The sequence below is a fragment of the Pteropus medius genome, unplaced genomic scaffold (genome assembly GCF_902729225.1).
Source record: "Pteropus medius unplaced genomic scaffold, Ma_sr-lr_union100, whole genome shotgun sequence".
NCBI lineage: Eukaryota > Metazoa > Chordata > Mammalia > Chiroptera > Pteropodidae > Pteropus > Pteropus medius.
Genome location: NW_024353908.1, coordinates 4,146,508 through 4,165,248, shown reverse-complemented (window position 1 = coordinate 4,165,248; position 18,741 = coordinate 4,146,508). Strand labels below are relative to the sequence as shown.

Sequence of the window (18,741 nt, the reverse complement as noted above, 5' to 3'; positions counted from 1 at the left end):
TAAAGGCCTAATATCCAAAATACACAAAGAACTCATACAACTCAATAACAACAAAAAACCAAACAATCCAATCAAAAAATGGGCAGAGGACCTGAACAGACACTTCTCCCAAGAAGATATACAAATGGCCAACAAACATATGAAAAGATGCTCAACTAGCTATTAGTGAAATGCAAATCAAAACCACAATGAGATACCATCTCACACCTGTTAGAATAACTATAATCAACAGGACAAGTAATAACAAGTATTGGAGAAGATGCAGAGAAAAAGGAACCCTCATACACTGCTAGCGGGATTGCAATTTGGTACAGCCACTATGGAAAACAGTATGGAGATTCCTCAAAAAACTAAGAATTGATCTACCATATGATTCAGCAATCCTTCTACTGGATATCTACCCCAAAGACTTGAAAACTCATATCCGAAAAGGTATTTGCACACCAATGTTCACAGCAGTTTTATTCGCGGTGGCCAGGACATGGAAGCAACCGAAGTGTCCTACATTACATGACTGGATAAAGAAGATGTGGTACATACATACAATGGAATATTACTCAGCCATAAGAAGAGATGAAATCCTGCCATTTGCGACAACATGGATGCACCTTGAGATAATCATGCTAAGTGAAATAAGCCAGACAGAAAAAGTTGAAAATCACATGATATCACTTATAGGTGGGACATAAACCTAAAAGCAACAAATGAACAGGACAAAAAAACAGAGACTAATGGACAATAGACTAGAGGTTATCAGAGGGGAAGGGAATGGGGGAAGAAGGAGGTAGATGGGGTAAAAGGGGTCAAATAAATGGTGAAAGAAAGAAATTTAACTATGGGAGGTGAACACATAATGTAAATACATATATGCCTTACTGTTAAAATGTATAGCTGAAACTTACTAGATTTCGTTAACCAATGTCATTATGAAAAATTTAATTAATTAATTTAAAAAATTAATTATAGTTTTATTGTCAATAAAACTATTCCTTTAGAAACTTTTATCAAGATAGGATATTGTCAGGATATATTAAAAACAATGGCTCATCAGTTGGAAATGTGATTCTCACATAATGGTCACAGCATAGCTCCTATACCCTGCTCTCAGAGATAGCCTTCTGATTCCATATCCTGCCTCTCTACCAGCTATTAGTACTTGAGTATGAAATGGTCACCTGGAGGCAGAAGGGTGCTTCTACGGGAATAGAATGTAAGGCAGTTAAGTTTTAAGAGAAAGAAGTGATAAGATCATTATAGGAGAAGGCCAGCGTGGAGATTATTCCAGCAGTGATCTAAGACTTTGCTATTCATTGTGTGGCTCATGGACCAACAGCATCGGCTTCAGCTGGGAGTCCGTTGGAAAACAGAATCTGAGGCCCACCCCTGTCTGATAGATCACAAGCTGCATTTTAATCAGATGCCCAGATCATTTGTATATACACTACTGTATGAGAAGCTCTACTCTAGGAGGTCCAGCCTCTGCTCACACTTGGTGGATAGGAATTGGTGGGGGGTGGCTCAGAGCAGAAAATGAAGTTTAAGAGATGGGAAGGTACCCAAGTGTTTGCCTAAGAGGTTATCCTGTCTGAATTGGCTGGAGGGAAAAAAAAAATCTGTTCTCAGATGATGAGCAGGCCATGGATGCAGTTGCACACAGCATGATGGCCATCTGTGTATAAAAAGAAAAGAAACACTGTGCCGGGTGTGGAATTGCTGCAGAGGCTAAGCACGGCCAGGTGCTTAAGCGGGAAAGCCAGTCTTGAAGATCAAAGGCAAGTTGATTGTAAAAGAGAACATCTTGCCCACCAAACCCAGGCCCTCTGAATGGAGAGAGGGCGACATCTGAACCAGATGTTAGCAGCCGAGGGGTCCTGAGAGCCTAGAATAAACTCACCAAAATAGCTCTGTGGCATCAAAACCTCATTACCTGACAGGCCCGCCGCTAAATACAAACACAGGTTCTATAAGACGTGAAAGTCCTTTGAGACACTCAGCTGAGGCGGTAGGAATTTTCTATCCCTGTGGTAAATGGGCAGTCATTAATTATAAGACAGACACTGAAGCCCAGAAAGTAAGTTCTCCTTTGCGGATAGCAAGGCAGTGTAGTTTTTGGAAAGAGCTGTGTGAGCATTTCACATTAACCAGTCTAGCTGGGGTCATGACAGGTGCCGTCTCCTGCAGGCCTGGGATGGGTGGCGAGTTATTTTTGTACGGATGAGTGGCTCTGGCTCGGAAGCTCCCACCCCTTGGGACTGTACTTCAGATCTGGTACCAGGACACTGTCACTCCACCAGCAACCCAATAAGATCGTGGAGGACTGGCAAAGATATGGGTGTTTCGTCAACTCGTGAATTTTCCACAAGTACAAGCTGGTCTCTTCTTAATTGCTCCCGCAGAGATTTTCATAAATACATTTAAAAATAATAATTATTATTGTTATTTTACTTTGTACTTCTAGATGGCACCTTTCCTTTAAGCAGCTCAAAGAACTATTCTGAAACTATCCAATTAATCTTTGCAAAATTCCTGCAAAGAAGGTGGGTGGCAGTTCCTCTACATTTCTGGAGGCGAGGGGAGAAACAGAGGGAGGTTAAGGGCCTGGATAACATGATGGCTCAGAAATGGAAACTGGACTTCCAAACCCCGTTCTCCTAGCAGTCTTCTCAAGTTTAGTGTCCTCTGAGGTGCACAATTACATAGGCCAGGGCCTTAAATACAAAGTATTTGTATTCAGATCCTGGTTTCACCTGTCAGTAAGACACATGGCTTTGTGCAAGTCACTTAGCCTCTCTAGGCTGCAGCTCCTCCATCTGTCAAATGTCTGTGATGTACTCAGTGAGATGTGGTATAGGAAAGACTGTCAGGCTGCTCCGGGTGGGGCTCTAAGCAGGTTCACGGATGTTCTTTCCACCTTGGGTAGCACAGTTCAACCCCCAATGTGCTCCTTTGCAGTTTTATGCATTTCAGTGTAGACAGCATATTTTGGCATGGAATGGAGCAGGAGGGTCCAAGATCTGGCTTGGGAGATGAACAGCCTGATACAGATTTTGACTCTTATACTTCTTAAGTCTTAGGACTTTGGGCAGGTTACTTAACCACACTGAATCTGTTTTCTCATCTGTAAAATGGAATGGTCACGATTCAATGAGATAATGCAGATGAAGTGTCCAGCATTACCAGGTGCTCAGTAAGTATACAGAGAATGGTTATGAGGCGAGGAGGCTGCTGTCAGACTGTCTGTATTTGAATCCTGGCTCACCACTTTCTAGCTATGTGACCTTGGGTCGGTCACCTCACCTCAGAGGATAAGGAAGGTTCCTGTAAGGATTAAAACAAGTTCATACATGTAATTTAAACAGAATCGGGCACAGAGTCTGTGCTTGATAAATGTTATTATTAATTGTATTATGATTATTGATTTTTTGTTTCCATTTTATCTGTGGAGCCATGAACACTGACCTCCGCCCCCAAGGAAAGAGATTACACCACAATTTGAGGGTAACATGGAGAATAAAATAGCTCAGTATCAGGCCATTTTCCTCCAGTAAATTGGAAGAAGTGTCTCTTAGCTGGACTCTGAAATCAGACAGGCTACAGTCTGCCACTCACTGTCTCAGTGATGCTGGGCAAGTCCTTTCATCTTTCTTTTAGTCAACACATCTGCAAAATAATGGTAATACACTAACCACCTTGATTTATTAGAAAGGAGACTTGAGCTAATGTACACAAATGCACTTTGTAAACTCTTAAATACTACATATACTTAAATGGTTATGAATTCAGAAACGCACTTATACTTAAAAAGCACACAAAGACCTGAATTTTTATTTGAACAAGGGAAAACCAAACACTTCTATGTGTGCTTCTACTTTTCATTCCTTTGAATATAAAAAAAAATTTTTTTAAGCTCTTGTCTCAGGTAGGAGAAGAATGAAGACACATTAATTTCCGGCAGTGCCAGGATCTTGGGTTTGGACTTCATCCCCAACTGCTATCAAACCAAACCAAATAAACAGTATGTCCACCCACCCGGGAAACTCAAAGTAACTCCGGATTTCTCTTTGCTGAGTTTCCTGTGGGTACTTCAAAGCCTGGAGACTCTGCAGATGTCTTGGTGGTGATATCCCTTTAGCAAACACATGAAAAATACTCCAATAAGAGAGGCACCAGCTTCACAAGTGGAAATTTGGGGGCAGAAACAGAGGGAAGACAGTTTGCAAGCTGAGCCCAATGAGCACGGTTGCCTGATATTCATTTCTTGGATGAATGGCATGCATTTGCAGCTGGGGTCTAAGACGCCAGCTCACCTCCAGCTTCTATGGCAAGGAAACGTTTCTTGGGTTCTAGGCGGTAAATAGTCAAAACTGAACTTGACTAGAAAGAATTATATTAAATACTTCACTTTTGCCAAGACTCTCCTTGGAAGTGGTCAACCCCATCCGAAGTTAAAAACAGCAGACTCTCTTACTTGAGAGCAGGCAGAGGGTGGGTCTAATCACAAGGTGTGTTATTTTAAACTGTTTCTTTTATATTTTTGATTCTCTTCCCAAAGCAGATTTCCCTTGACATGTAGTCAGAGATATTTTTACCTTGATCCACTATAAAACTCTAACACAGAAAGCAAATCTTTACTTTCAGGAAAGTTCTTTTGTGGATTAAAATCTGCTTTTCGAATCAAGAAGCAGCTCATACTTTCAAAATAACAATTTATTACAAAACTATAATGTTGTCTCCAAACTAGATAAGGAGTGTTAAGAGTCTGTGCAGTCAGCAAAACGACTGCTGCCATGCTAACTGGCAGGACCAATGGTAGGGACGGTGACTGGGGCGGGGGCATCCACTCCAGGCCCAGCACTCTCCTCGGGTGTTAGGAGGATGCTTTGCAAGGCAGTGACCTAGGTCTGCGGGTGATGACTGCAGCTATAGGTCAGAGTGAAGCCCCCTTATTCACTGAGAAACCAAACTCACAGGGCCAATGAGGCCTTCATTTGGAAGAAGCCCTGCCTGCCTGCCTGGTGTTCAACCCTGGTCATTTTACACACTGAGGATTCTTTGAACACCTGCTGTGAGCCAGGCATGGTGGCCTCCTAAGGAGCCCTAAAGCAATGGTGCTTGTGGTGGCCCTCTTAGTGTATGCCTAATGTTATAAGCTACTGAAATTGATTCAGTGTGTTCTTAAATTTGTATGTTTTTAAAAAAATAGTGAAAATTTCAAGCACAGAACAAATCGAACTCTGAAAATAAAAACAGAGTAAAGAGATGTGTTACTTAAACAACAGTAAAATTATAATTGCATAGGAAAAGGGAACTACATGTGGAGTAAGGGAGACTAAAGTGCAGATGCTGTTCTGGGGTTCGATAGCTCTGTGACCTTGGGCAAGGGACCTTTCCTCTCTAAGCTTCAATTACCCTCAGCTATGAAATAAGGGGGGTGTCACTAGATGGGCCCTGACTCTGGTTGGTGACTGCTTTCTCGGCTGCTTTTGAATAATCGAAAGTTGACTAATACAGATCTAGGAAGCCCATTTATATCCAAAGGTAAACAGAGGTTTACCTTCCTTCCAAGAAAGTCCACACCTGTTTGTGTCTGGCAGGTACAGCTGACAAAGGCTCATCATTGGGCTTGTGCCCAGGGAAGCAGAATCATGTAATTGATAACTCCCAAAGGATCTCACTTATAGCGATTTTAGGAATCTCAAATGGCTGTCCTGGGAGAGGGTCTCCAGCCTGGCTGGAGCCCTACTGTGCTCAAGGGACAGCACTCTACCACCTAGCTGAGAGAGAGGACTTTCCCAATTCACTCTCCACCATTACAGAATCTCTCTATAGCAGAGCCTTCTTACAAGTTCTCAAGGCACCACAGCTGGTCTTGGTTGTCTCTTGATGATGCCAGCCAGTGAACTGGAAGGTGGCCTCCAGGGATCCCGTGAAACCACACGGGTTTGGTTTATAAAGGCTGACATTGGCAGATGGCACATGAGTAGTGCCTTTGAAAGAATCTGGTGAGCTGAGTGCTTTACTTACCTAGTCTGCTAAAAATTAACCTTAGAATTTCTACAACTTTTAAATGTAGACTATTGAAGTCTGCCAATAGACTTCAATGCAATCTACTTTTAAAACCTGTATTCTGTCACAGATAAATACATTTTGTTCTTCAATAGTTCGATCTATGAACTAATTAGGTGATTTTTTTCTGCAACATAAAATTTTAAATTTTGTTTTGTAAAGAATGAAATATACAAATGGATGTGTGAAATGGCTAGTGAGATTTGTTAGAACAAGGGTATGATATAATCAGAAGTCACTGATAATCTTTCACAAGCAGAAATCGTCTCCTCAGCCTCAGAGAACACCAGGTTACCCGTTTGCTTTAAGTCCTGATGTAGTCCTAACGGGACTTTGACCTCTGCCCTCTCATTTGAATGACATTCTAGGGCTGCTCTGTCTGGGGGTACTGCATGGGCAGAGAGACCTAACAGAGTATTTAGCAGAACAAAAAAAGGAGAACATCAAAGTAATTCCCATATTTATACTCTTGGAATTGGACATATACTCAAATTCTAGCAAAATGTCCAATAGAAACTATTAACAGTACACAACTCTTATCACAGTGATTATAATTCAGCTACATAAACACAAGAGGCATAAGCCATTCCTGAGGACAAGATACAGCACTGACAAGAAAAACAGATTTGAAACCACAGATCTCCACTGAAGTTTCTTCAGGGCCAACCATTTCTGCCTCTTGGTGTAAAGATAACACATATTTGTCAATCAAGGTGAGTAATGAGTTAATTACCATTGAGGGGTGGGGGTTTCTAATCTGTAGAAAGTCAGAGGGGCTCTTGCAGGTTTTAACTGCCCTCAAACTTCACCTCCAGGTGCAGAGTTAAGAAAGTTCTACAGGTGTTGGACCCACACAAATAAAGCTTAATGGTTACAGCTCCTTTAAAGAATTTCCTAAACATGGGGGGGAAACAGGTGTTGTTAATAAGTTATCACCTGATGTTAGGCGAGTACCTCTTGGCAAGACTCACCCTATTTCTTTGGCCCCTCTTTTTTTCCTATTTAGTGTTCCTTACTTCCTTTCTATATCCTGTGCCATACTCCCCTCACCATAACCCTGGCCTGGCCTTAAGCAGCCCAATTTTCTTGCATATTTTCAGATACCCATAAACACTGTTATTTACTACTAACACCATTTAGGAATAAAAAATTAGGGGGCAGCTGTTATTGTCTGTATTTGTTAAAACAAGCATATATTACTTTTATACTAAAAAAAGGATTTTTGTAAAATAATAAAAGGTTTTTGGATTCTAGAATGTGATTTTAAAACAACTGGCCAAGTATCTAAAAAACAAACAAACAAACCAGGTCTACCTTGAACAGAACGTTACAATACAATAAAGCGTTAACATCAAAACCTATATAAAAATAGCATGTAACAGTTTATATAGGGCCTCTATGCGTATTTTCTCATTTAATCTTTCCACCCAGTGATGGGGGCATTCATTCTTTCTGTTACCCAGATGAACAAACTGGGGCTCAGAAAAGTCAGGTAGCTCCCCGAAAGTCACTAAACTAACAGGCTGGGGTGCAGAGAGGCAGGAGCTAGTCTTCTCACTTCAAAATATGATGCTCTTTCCAGCCACAAACATAATCCCCCAGGAGTAAAGAATGTGTTTTTTAAGGATGCGATCTCTGATGGGCTTCTGGTAATGTCACTCCTCCATCCAACACACAGCAGGGTCTCTGAGTGAGACCTGGGATCTCGCGAGTTAGTTCCACACTTACAAATACACACACAGACTACAAAGAACCATGGGCCACAGGGGATCTTAACAAGGACATTCAAGTGCCTCCTAGATGGCAAGCAAGGAGGGCTCCTCGTAAGCTTGAAAGTTCAGACAGACATTTTGGTGGAGGGAACCCTGGCTCACCCTCAGAGCACTGGAAAGAAGTGAGCTCGGAGGGATGCAGGTGGAGGGCTGGAGACATCAGGGGCTCGGCTGCCTGCAGCTTGGAGCCTACAGGGCAGGGGAGACAGCACCAGAGCCAGTTCACAGCGGGAGGCAGAGTCCTCCATACATTTTGCTCATTGCTGGAATCTAAAATACAGCTTTAAATTATTAAGTATCCTGGAATGCCACAAACATTTTGAAAACTGCCTGTCAGGGTCAGAAAAATACTTGGAGGAAGGATCTTCAAACCAAGTGTCAGAAATGAGAAGTGGGCCCAGGTGACTCCACCTCACTCCGCACGTGTTGATCAGGTGTCAGTTACCAGTAGCAGGGCTTGGCTGCATGGAGGTAGACCCTGCAAACTTTTATAATGGGAACCCACAGTATGGACACTTGAGTGTTTTGCCTACATATTAAAGCAAAAAACTGTCCGGGCTTTCTTTCTGAAATTGTGAAGTAAAGGTATGAATCCTTAATTTTTGGAAGTCTTTTTGAGAAAGGTCTGAGGCACCTCCAAAGACAGACAGGGGACCATATTTTGTGTAACAGCAATTCTTCTAAATATAGGACACAGAGTAATCACAAGAAGGATGCCAGCAGTGTCCTTGGATGCTCCACAGAACAGGCGGACGGTAAAGCTGCTAAGAGGGTTTTGCTCCGAAATCCTGTGCTCCCCGATTTAGCAGAAGGCTTACTTCACGCTCTCACACGAGTAGGTTGCCAGAGCAGACCCATGGCTGATGCATTTTGAAGCCCGTTACATCACCTTGTCCCAGGCCGGCCTTAACAGGCACATAAATCCCTCCGGACGCAGGGCATTTCCTTTTTAAGCAGGTAGAAGTAAATTTCCTTATCCAAACTCGGGCTATCTCTAACGTTTGCCAGATATCACAGGCTTATTTCTTTTCTTTTTTTTAAACCTCATCTTCACAGCAGAAACATAAAAGGGGAGATCTATAAACATTTCAGATTCATAATATACTACTTCCTTTAGGTTCTTCTAAGCGGAAACTTTGCTCTTGAGAAAAGGTGAGCTTCTACTAAAAAGTAATTTTCTCTGTCAGAAGGGCTCGCCATGCACTCTGTCGCAGCTGAAATGTGTTTTAATAAGGCCTTTCTCCTTTACAAGCCCGGCTGGCTTTCAGCTCCATCCCACAGCCAAAGCAGGGAAGAAGATGGCTCTGAGATATCCTTTTGTTACTCTAATCAGAGCCAGAAGGGCTGTATTGACTTTCGGGCCTTGGGGAGTTGTAGTTCTTTTGTATCCATCTCATCCAAGAAAATCAAGTTTGATTAATTTGTTATCAGGGAAAATGTGTGATCTGTTCAGACCCAGGCTTTGAAGTGGAAGGATAAACCTGGGCTGCAAAAGCCCAGGTCAGTAGGCGAAACAGTAGAAGTGCCCAATTGAATAACTTCTCCACAGAGCTGCCTGTTTTCATTTACAACACTTAAAAACAAAACAAAACAACAACAAAAAACCCCAACTTCTCCACACAAGTGTTCAGAGTTGGAGCACTCTGTATCCATGGTCTCCTTTCATTTACTTTAATTTTGAAAATAGAGTTATCAGGGCTACAAAGCAATACCGAGAAAATATTTAGCCGCGACACAAAGCATGGGGGTGGAAAGATTTGACCTCCTGCCAATCTTAAAAGACCACTGAGAGTGGGAGATTGGAGAGGGCTGAACTCGGTGTCAGCACGTGCTTCTGGAATGAATAATCAGAAGGGGTCCCCAGCTGGGTCAGGGGACAGATGCTCATTTATGATGTTCTGGTCTTGTTAACCTGCACTTAGAGGAGTTCCCAAACTGCTGAAAATGCATAAGGTAGTGGCCCCAAGATATTACTTAATCCTAGACTTAGTGTCATATTTCTTTTTCAGATGCTATATATACTTTATAGAGAATTACAGGGCTTTTAAAAATTACAGAGTAAGCAATCTTTAGACATTCCACAGTGTAAGAATCCCTATATTTAACATGTTGGTGCACAGGCCTTTTTATGATTGTTACCCCTAGGTATATACATAAAGACACAGTGAATTATTGAGCAAAAGTCAAGGGCTCGCTTGGCTTTTAAAGATGTTTGAAAAGCACCAACAAATTATAAACAGCCTGTGTGGTTACTGAATTCAGTGTCAAAACTATTATTAGAGAATTTTAAAACAATAATGAGATCAGTAAAAACAGCTTTAGAATTCTAATGCTATTTAGACTTAAAAAAAAAAACCTCTGCTTATGACAACATTCAAACATTCCTTCATTCAGACATACACTGAGTTCATAGTGTGTGGAACTCAAAAAAATGTTTAAGATATACTTTCTGCCTTTCTTATGGTCTAGTAGTTCAGAAATTTTACTAATATTTACCAATCCACTAAATTGTAAGCTCTATGAAGAAGGGACAATGTCTTGTCTTGCTTATTTTTCTATCCCCAGTGTCTAGCACATCATAGTTGTTCAATAATGCTGAGTGAATAACTCAATATCCCAGACAATCCTTACCTCAGCTATATTAATGCCTATCAACTTTCCTTTGAGGTATCCAAGATTAAAATAGTATGCATGTGATGCAGGGAACTCTTGGGAGCCTCTTCCAATCCTCCACCAATGATAAGTTTATGTACCTATATTCCACAGTGGACAATATGGGACTTTTACTTCAACATGAATTTGTTCAGCCTGGAAAATATTTTCATTAACTGAACTTTCTTCTTGTATTCCTGAATAATGATGGCAATAACATCTTTAGATAATAGTTAATTGGAAAGTTCATTCAAGTTTTAAGTTGGTTCACGGCAAATTGACTCAGAAGTCAGGTACACTGAGCTCAAGTGAAGACGGCAGATGTTTTTGTTTTCCCAATATGGTGTGCTGAGGTAGAAAGATCAGTAGACAAGTAGTTAGGAGACTAGTGTGTTTGGCTAGTGTTATGACCAACAGTTTGCAAGACCTCAAACAACTTAAGCTGGACCAATACCTCAAGAGGAAAATGTGAGTGTTGGATCAGTTCATTCTCTTTACCGTATGGACAAATGGATACAGTCAACCAATGGAAGTACCATTTACTAACTCTCTACATGAGCAAAGTACTGAGCTGGGTGCCTAAATATGTTAGTTGCTTTGACGAATCTCTACCTTCTTCCAATCTAAAGATAAGGAATTTGGAGCTCAGAGAAGATGAATAATTGGTCAAGGCATAAGCTAATGAGATTTCAACCCAATAAGCAAATTCCAAACTAAGTTCTCTGCATTATGCCCACTTGCTTCCCTTCTAATGAACATACATGGCTAAGTTGGGCATCACAGATGGGTTCAATCCAGAGAGAATCCCACATTCTCCCACCAAAACCTCCAAACCTTTTACCAGGACATGTAACACTCTGCTCAAGAAATCAAATTCCATCTCCTTTGCTCTTCTTCCTTCCAATCCCTGGTAGAAGCATTTGCAAACACAAATAAAGGTCACCAGTAAGAAGTCGAAGAAGGATTCTGCACAATCCATCTGTGCTGGGATAATCCAAAATTTGGCCGTGAATATGATGAAGGGCCTACACTACACCAGTCATTCTTTTTCACCTGCCATCCACACCAGTCAAATGTGTTATTCTCGTACATTCTTTGGAGAAGAGTGTTAGGCATGTGCATAAAGCAAACTTCAAGTAAAAAATTTTTAATTCCCAGTTAAAACCTTGAGAAAGTAAGTCGGTGGTGTGTCCTAGTTATAAACTGATTTCAAGTCAAATCTGCTTTTGTGGAACTGATACAAAGAAGCAGATTAGAAAATGTGTATTTTTTTTTCCATATATGGTATGAAATGAAGGAAAGATCATTGATTTTAACAACCAGAAGATTTGGGGATCTGGCTACAACTTTGCCACCAACTGCTTAAACAAATTCTTTATACTTTCTGAATCATTTCTACATTTGTAAAAAGTTCGAACTAGACCAGCAATTCTGCAATATTTTTCTTAAAGCCATAGATCCTTTCCTTTGGAAACAAGCTCTTATAAAAAATGTCAAAATTCTGGTACACTGGAATCTTAAACTTCCATCATGGCAGCCTAGCATTGGGAGAACAGGGTGGACCTACACTACCTTACATGTATCTTGGCTCTGTGACAGACTGTGTGACTTTGGGCAAGTTATTTTCCTCTGAACCTTCGTTTCTGCACACAGAAAATGGGGACAACAATAGTATCTACCTCATAGGGTTTTGGGGAGAAGTAAACTAATTAATTTGTGTACTTAAATGGCATGGAACTCCATACAGGGTAGCTATTATTATTGATATGACACAGCTATGAACAGAGCCATACACTACAGCAGAAGCATGTCAAACTCTGCTGCGTCACTGATATAAGGGGGTAGCAATCTTTACGCAGTGTTATTCTGCACTTTTCTTTCAAAGGGCTTTTGTAAAGCTTTTGTGAACCAACTTTCTTTAGTAGAGGAGCTTCTATATAAAAATATGAAAGTGATGTTAAAACCAGAAAAAAATGCAAGGAAGTGCTTACTGAAAGTCAGGGTAATAATTATTTTAGTGGGGAAGGCAGGGGCTGTGCTTGGAAGGGGACTCCTGGGTGGTTGGCAAAGTTCTATTTCTTCATCTGGGTGGTGTTATAAGAGTTTTCTCCTTGTAACAATTTACTAAGTTAAACATTTGTTTTGGGTGGGTTTTCTGTATCTTTGTTTTATTTTACAATAAGAAGGTTTTAAAAAGTGATGTTTCATAAAACAAAATCAATGAGTACATAAGTTATGCTTACTGGCTTCCAAAATGTTAACATTTTGCCACACAATGTGCGTCAGTATGAATATGTTATTGTTTTACTACACTTTAAAAATATATATTTTACAATAGGAGCTTTGTTTGCAGTATCTAAAAGTATTTATGTAGAACCAACCACCTGGGGAACACTCTTTGAAAGCCAAAAGACTTGTTAAAATTTTATTTATGATTCCGTGATTTTTAAAAAAAGATACATTCTGAAAATCAAAGTCTTGTCCTTCATAACTTGCTCTCTTCATGAAGTACCAATATTTTTGCTTAAAAAAAAGGGAACATTGCTTTACTGTTTAACTTTCATTTCCATCATTCTCCAGTTAAGAGTGAGTGACAAAACTCAAAACTTTCCTAAGACCTGAAACCTTCCTCTAGGTCTGTGCTTTTTAGAATTCTATATGTGTGAAAACAAATGATTTAAGTTTCCCCGAGTGGAAGAGGAAATTGGAGACTAAGAGCTTGTCCAAATTTTTGAGGCTGGGAGGAGCACACACATTTAGCTCTACCATCTGTACAAATGGTACCAGAGTTCAACATGCTTATGATTAGAAGGGCTTATGATTTATGTTTGCTAGTTAAATATGCTTATGATTTAAACTTATTTTCTCTGGCAAGAAATAAGCTAGTCAGCACCATAGCCTAGCCAGATGATGGGAAGTAGATATATACTTCAGTGATATATAATTTTAACTTGCTGAACCTTGTAAATGCTACTGTTTTCTTTTCTTCCTATAACAAAAGACCTATCTTCCTGTAGTAGTTCACAGATTTTTTTTTTAATTCATTAGCAAAAGCAGTTAAAAGTTTTTTAACAGCAGTTACAACACTAAAAGAATCACTGGTGTTGGCCTCTAAAAAACCGTATCTTAGGTAGGAAGGCAGAGTCTATGCTTATAAAACAACCAGTAACACATTCCAAACAGTGCACTGATAACCACTAGATGATGAAGCACACACAGAATACATGGCGGCAGTAATTGGACTCAAATATGACGAGATGCTAGGGAATCTTAGTGTTCAGCGTTGTGTCCTGCCCCACAAAGGTTTCATTAAATATACTGTGTTAAAATTAATAGGGCATCACATACATAATCTTGAATTGCTTGCTTCTACAGTAATAGATAGGAAAGTCTGCAGACGTATGGAAGAAATAGGAGTTTGCTTTTTTGTCTTTAAAGGGACATATTAGACAGCCAGAAAGGAAGAGTAAATTCACTTTACTTGGCTAAATGGAGACAACTGAATCTTATAGGCAAATTGGAGGACAAAAGAGAAACAAGAGTAACTGACTTACTCTAAAATGAAGCCATTCTTAGTAAAGGGTAAAGAAAAAGAACTAAAATAAGTGAAATGTGTTTTCTAAGAGACCAAGATGAGCCTGATCACCAAATATGTTCAAGAGGGGAGAATAAGAAATAGAAGTCACTGCTTCCTGTTAGAATACCCCAGACACTGCTGTGCTAGGAGCTTCATGCACATTAGAACAGTTGGACAGAAAGTTTCAATATGTGCTGGAATAAACAGGGTTATGACAATCACCACACATATACTTGGAACTTAATTAAGATGAAGCAATATGGTTATTAAAAGTGCATGAAAATTTAAACCCGAGGGAGGAGAATGACGTTTCTATTTGATAGAACCCAATTTCAGAGTGAGGCAGCAACGGATTGGAAAGATCTCAGCATAAAGTTCTACAAACTAGTGAACACTTAAACAAACCCCACGAAACTGCTACTTGAAAAAGGAAGGAGCACCAATTCATAGCAGTATATCCCAAATTATAAAACTGCAACTAGAACTTTTGCATGAAAAGTCTGTACATTTGCATGAAATGCATAAATCACTACATTTTCAAGTAAGAAAAGCACAGTCCAGTCTTACCTTATTGCTGCAAAAGGCTGAAATAAAAATTACTGACTTATAGAAGCAACTTTCACATGTATCTGAACATCAAACACAACACACAATATAAAATCAAAAATAACTAGAACAGAAAAGTTTTCAGTGTGACCTTAAAAATCCTCAGCAAATCACTGGATGAAGCCAGATCAAAGGAAGGGCATTACACCAGCTTGGAGCCATATGTGAAAAGGCCCCAACAGCACAGGGCACAGATGGTATACAATTGGGTGGGGGCAGCGGGGGGGAACACAAGCAGATCCAAAACATAAGGCAAATAAACCTGCTTCAACTTACACAGGTAAGACAGTTCGAAAAAATGAAGAATTTTGAATGCAACTGGTAAGATTTGAAATTTGGGACAAATGGTGCTAGGTGTCCCAAACTAAAGTGTGCTCACTAGTGTAATAATTTAAATGAAACTAAAATCTCAGTGACGATACATGCAAAGGGGTGGTAACTTGTTATTAAGCGATTACTGAGAAGATAGTTAAAACATTTTTAAAAGCCATACAGTAGTTGCAAGCTATATTACCTGATTAAAGTCTGAGAAATTTGGAGGGAACTGAATATAGGCTTACAAAATTAATAGCTCTATTTAAAAAAACAGAAACTCTGTAAGTTTAATAAAATACTCAAAGTCTCTTAACATTTTCCATTCATCATATAATGTAAAATGTGAAAATTAAAATTTTCTTTCTTACACCTTCACTGCTTTCTCATATGTAAAAAGATGAGAGGTACCATTAATTTTCTATAGAAAACTCAGAAACACTCATATTTACTTGACACTCATTTATACAATGCAAAGTTGCCAGTTTAATAATCCCCAAATAAATATTTGTTCCAAAATAAAAGTTTAAGAAAAATTCTGACTTCAACATCAGAAGGCGAAATTTTCATAAAGAAATCTTGCATTTCATTAAATGAGTTGATAACTTTTCAGGCAGCAACTCAAACAAAAATTTAACACAGACTCCTTCAACCTCATCATTTCTGAAGGACACGAGAGCATAGAATATCCAAAAGGCTATTTTTGTTGGATATTCTAATAAGGTACATTCGACACACACATATACAATGGGACCCTAACTTTTAGTAGCAACGATGGACAACAACAAAAAATGTTGACTTCACAATGACTTTTGCTTATCATTCGGGTAGTTTAGGGAGTGCTTACTTGATTTTTTGACACTTGCATGTGTTAAAGAATCCCTCTAGTTTAGTAACAGCTTTGCTAAGCTATGTCTAGAAGTGACAATTAATTTTAGTGAAAATTCATTCCCAGCCTACTTTGATAGTCATTTGAACAGTTTTGCGTTATTTTACATGCAATTTTATAGCTCTATAACGTTCATTTAATCTTGTTCAATGATGCTGAACCCCAGATGCCATAAGATATTATAGAAAAGTAGTTACTGCACATATGGCATAACTACTTTTTCTGAACATTAATTCCTTTTCTCTTAACAGGCTGAAATGGTATTTAGAAAAGAGAAAAGCCACCACTCTGTATTAAAGGGTTTATATTATGGACTTGCAGAGATGGGCTACCTGTTATGCTGTGATCTTAGCCATAAATTTCTTATTTTCGAGCATCATCTTCTCAAGTCTTAGTAATAATGGCTTTCTCTATCCTTCATAAGGTTGTTTGTATTAAACATTCTAAATTGAGTCACCTGAAAGAGCTGCGGGCAGGGAGGCTTTCCTCACTTGTCATATATGAGGGTTGAATGTAATCAGGGGTTTGCAAAGTGAGGTCTGAGGACCATCCACATTAGAGTCACTGGAGAGCTTGCTAAAAAGGTAGATATCCAGACCTCCCAGGCATACTGAATCAGAGTCTCTATGGTTGGAGCTGAGAAATCTGCATTTCAGTAAGCACCCAGTGATTCTTCTGCATGCTAAAGGGTGAGAAGCAATGGTAGATGATCTTGAAGGTCCCTTCCACTCTAAAATTCTAAGAGTCTGTGAGTTTTCTTTTTAAAATGGTGTTGTGTCAGCAAGATGAAAGTATCTACAACACAAGATGATGACTTTTAGCCTGAATGAGTTAACCTAAATAAGAAGTGTTCTAAGATTTTCATGCATATGTAAAAACAATAAAAGAATAAAAACAACAGTATAGTCAGATGTGTAAGAAATCTCTTTGGGCTTTTTTCCTCACAGGAGAAGGAAGAACCCACTCTAATGACTGCACAGGCACATAGGTTAAAGGGCTTTTCACTGCACGTTCACTCCTATCTTTTTCTTCTTCATCTTCTGAACTCCTCTCAGCTGTTGAGAAAATTATATAGGCTTTTTACATTCCTGAGTCATCAAATTCTTAAGTAATTTTTAACTGATCTGACTGAATATATTCTTTTGAGAAATAAACTACTACAGGCAGTCCTCTACTTATTCATTTTGTAGTAAGTAAAATCTTATAGAAACATAACTATAGGAAAGGTGAACAGTAGCAGACTTATATTTTTAAAAGGAGTTCCATATTCATAAAGCTAAAAAAAAAAATCAAAATGTGAGTTAAATTCTCCCTTTGGGCACAATATTTGAAGAAACATTTCCTTTACTTCATTCTTTCTCTTCATAACAATGAGAGCCTAAGATTTGAGATAATTTTAAAATCACATCTGGAAAGTTCTAGCTTTGACACATTTTTATTGGGTGTAAAAGAGCTACATTTCTACTGGTAGTATCTAATTTTTATAAAACCATAAGAGTGAAATGCAGTAGATTCAAAATTATTACAAACATAGCCGAATAAATTATGCTAAGCCAAAACTGTTGGCTGGAAGGCAGCGCCACCATGTGATCGCTCCAAGTGTCGTCAGTTTTGTGTAAGTACAAAAGTGGGCATTCTCTACAAGTTGAGCATCTCATGGCAAAGGCCCACCTCCCGTCATATTAAGATTATTTTCAAACACCAAACTGTAACACTGCGAGAGGGAAAAATGACAACTTCTTATAACGAGGATGTCTGATTATATATACATAGTCTGATCAAGCACTAAATATCTGATCCAGTCTGGCCCCTGATAAGACTATATCAGGATGACTTGTTGGGGGTTAGGTTGCCCAACTTTGAGTGTTCTTGGTTTAAAGAAGCCTAGACTGGGAAGTAGCCTGTGGATTTCAATACCCAGCTCTGTCACTTTTTAGCTTCACGTTCTTTAACAAAAGACAGATTTGGTGAAGGATCTTGTGGTAGACTGTACATCATGTCTAGTGGACCCAATTTTATTCAAAGTTTCTTTCAACTATAAAGCCTTGAGACCGTGTACATGATGTGGACATGAGCTAAATTCAGGAAGAAAGTTGAGAAGGTTAGAGTCAAGTTAAACTCATTTAAAGTTTATTAGAATTGTTTCTCCTTTTTTTCCCCCCCTTTATCAATTGTACCATGGATTTAACAGCCAGATGATACACACATTTGCTGTAAACTATTCCCTCATTTGAAAAATGCAAAAAAGTGGCAGGGGTGTAGGGAAATGCAACCTTAAAACTGAGAAAGTCAGCACTTCAGGAAGTGCTTACAAAAGAAAACTGAAATACAGACGAGTTACTTTAAATGAATATTATCTGTCCTTATTTAACAGGTATACTTTCTTGGTGTAAGCAAGCACCTGAGTTCTGAGAACCTAGGGGAAATGGGAGAAGAAAAAGCTCAGTGGTTTTGGAGCCCCTGCCTTTGCATCACAGGCCCTGAGGAATTACAAAGACAAGAAAATGAGCTCTTTGGTTTCTGTGTGTCTCTATGTATAGAGTATAGGCTGCACCTGCAAGGACTTTGGCTGAAACAAAACAAAACAAAACAAAACAAAACAAAACAGTATTCTATTGAAAAGTCTCACTTTCCTCGGCATTGGTAGAGATAGGTATACTGCCCTAACATAAAAGTCACATGTCCCACAAAATACTTCCTTGTATCTGAGAAGAGTATTGGCTTCTTTAATCCAAGTGGGTAATGAGAGGTTTTTAAACTGATTAAATCAGCTTAGTTCATACAATGTCTCCTATGAACTAAATATTCAATTAAAACAATTTTCAAAGCAAAATTTGACAAAATTCTCTCAAAGTAATTTAGATGAT

At 39.2% G+C, this 18,741-nt stretch overlaps 1 protein-coding gene across 6 annotated transcripts in view; it reads right to left on the bottom strand.

Annotated features, from left to right (window-relative positions):
• EIF4E3 (eukaryotic translation initiation factor 4E family member 3) overlaps positions 1-18,741 on the bottom strand; it is a 337,156-nt gene that overhangs the window by 279,414 nt on the left and 39,001 nt on the right. The window lies entirely within an intron of this gene.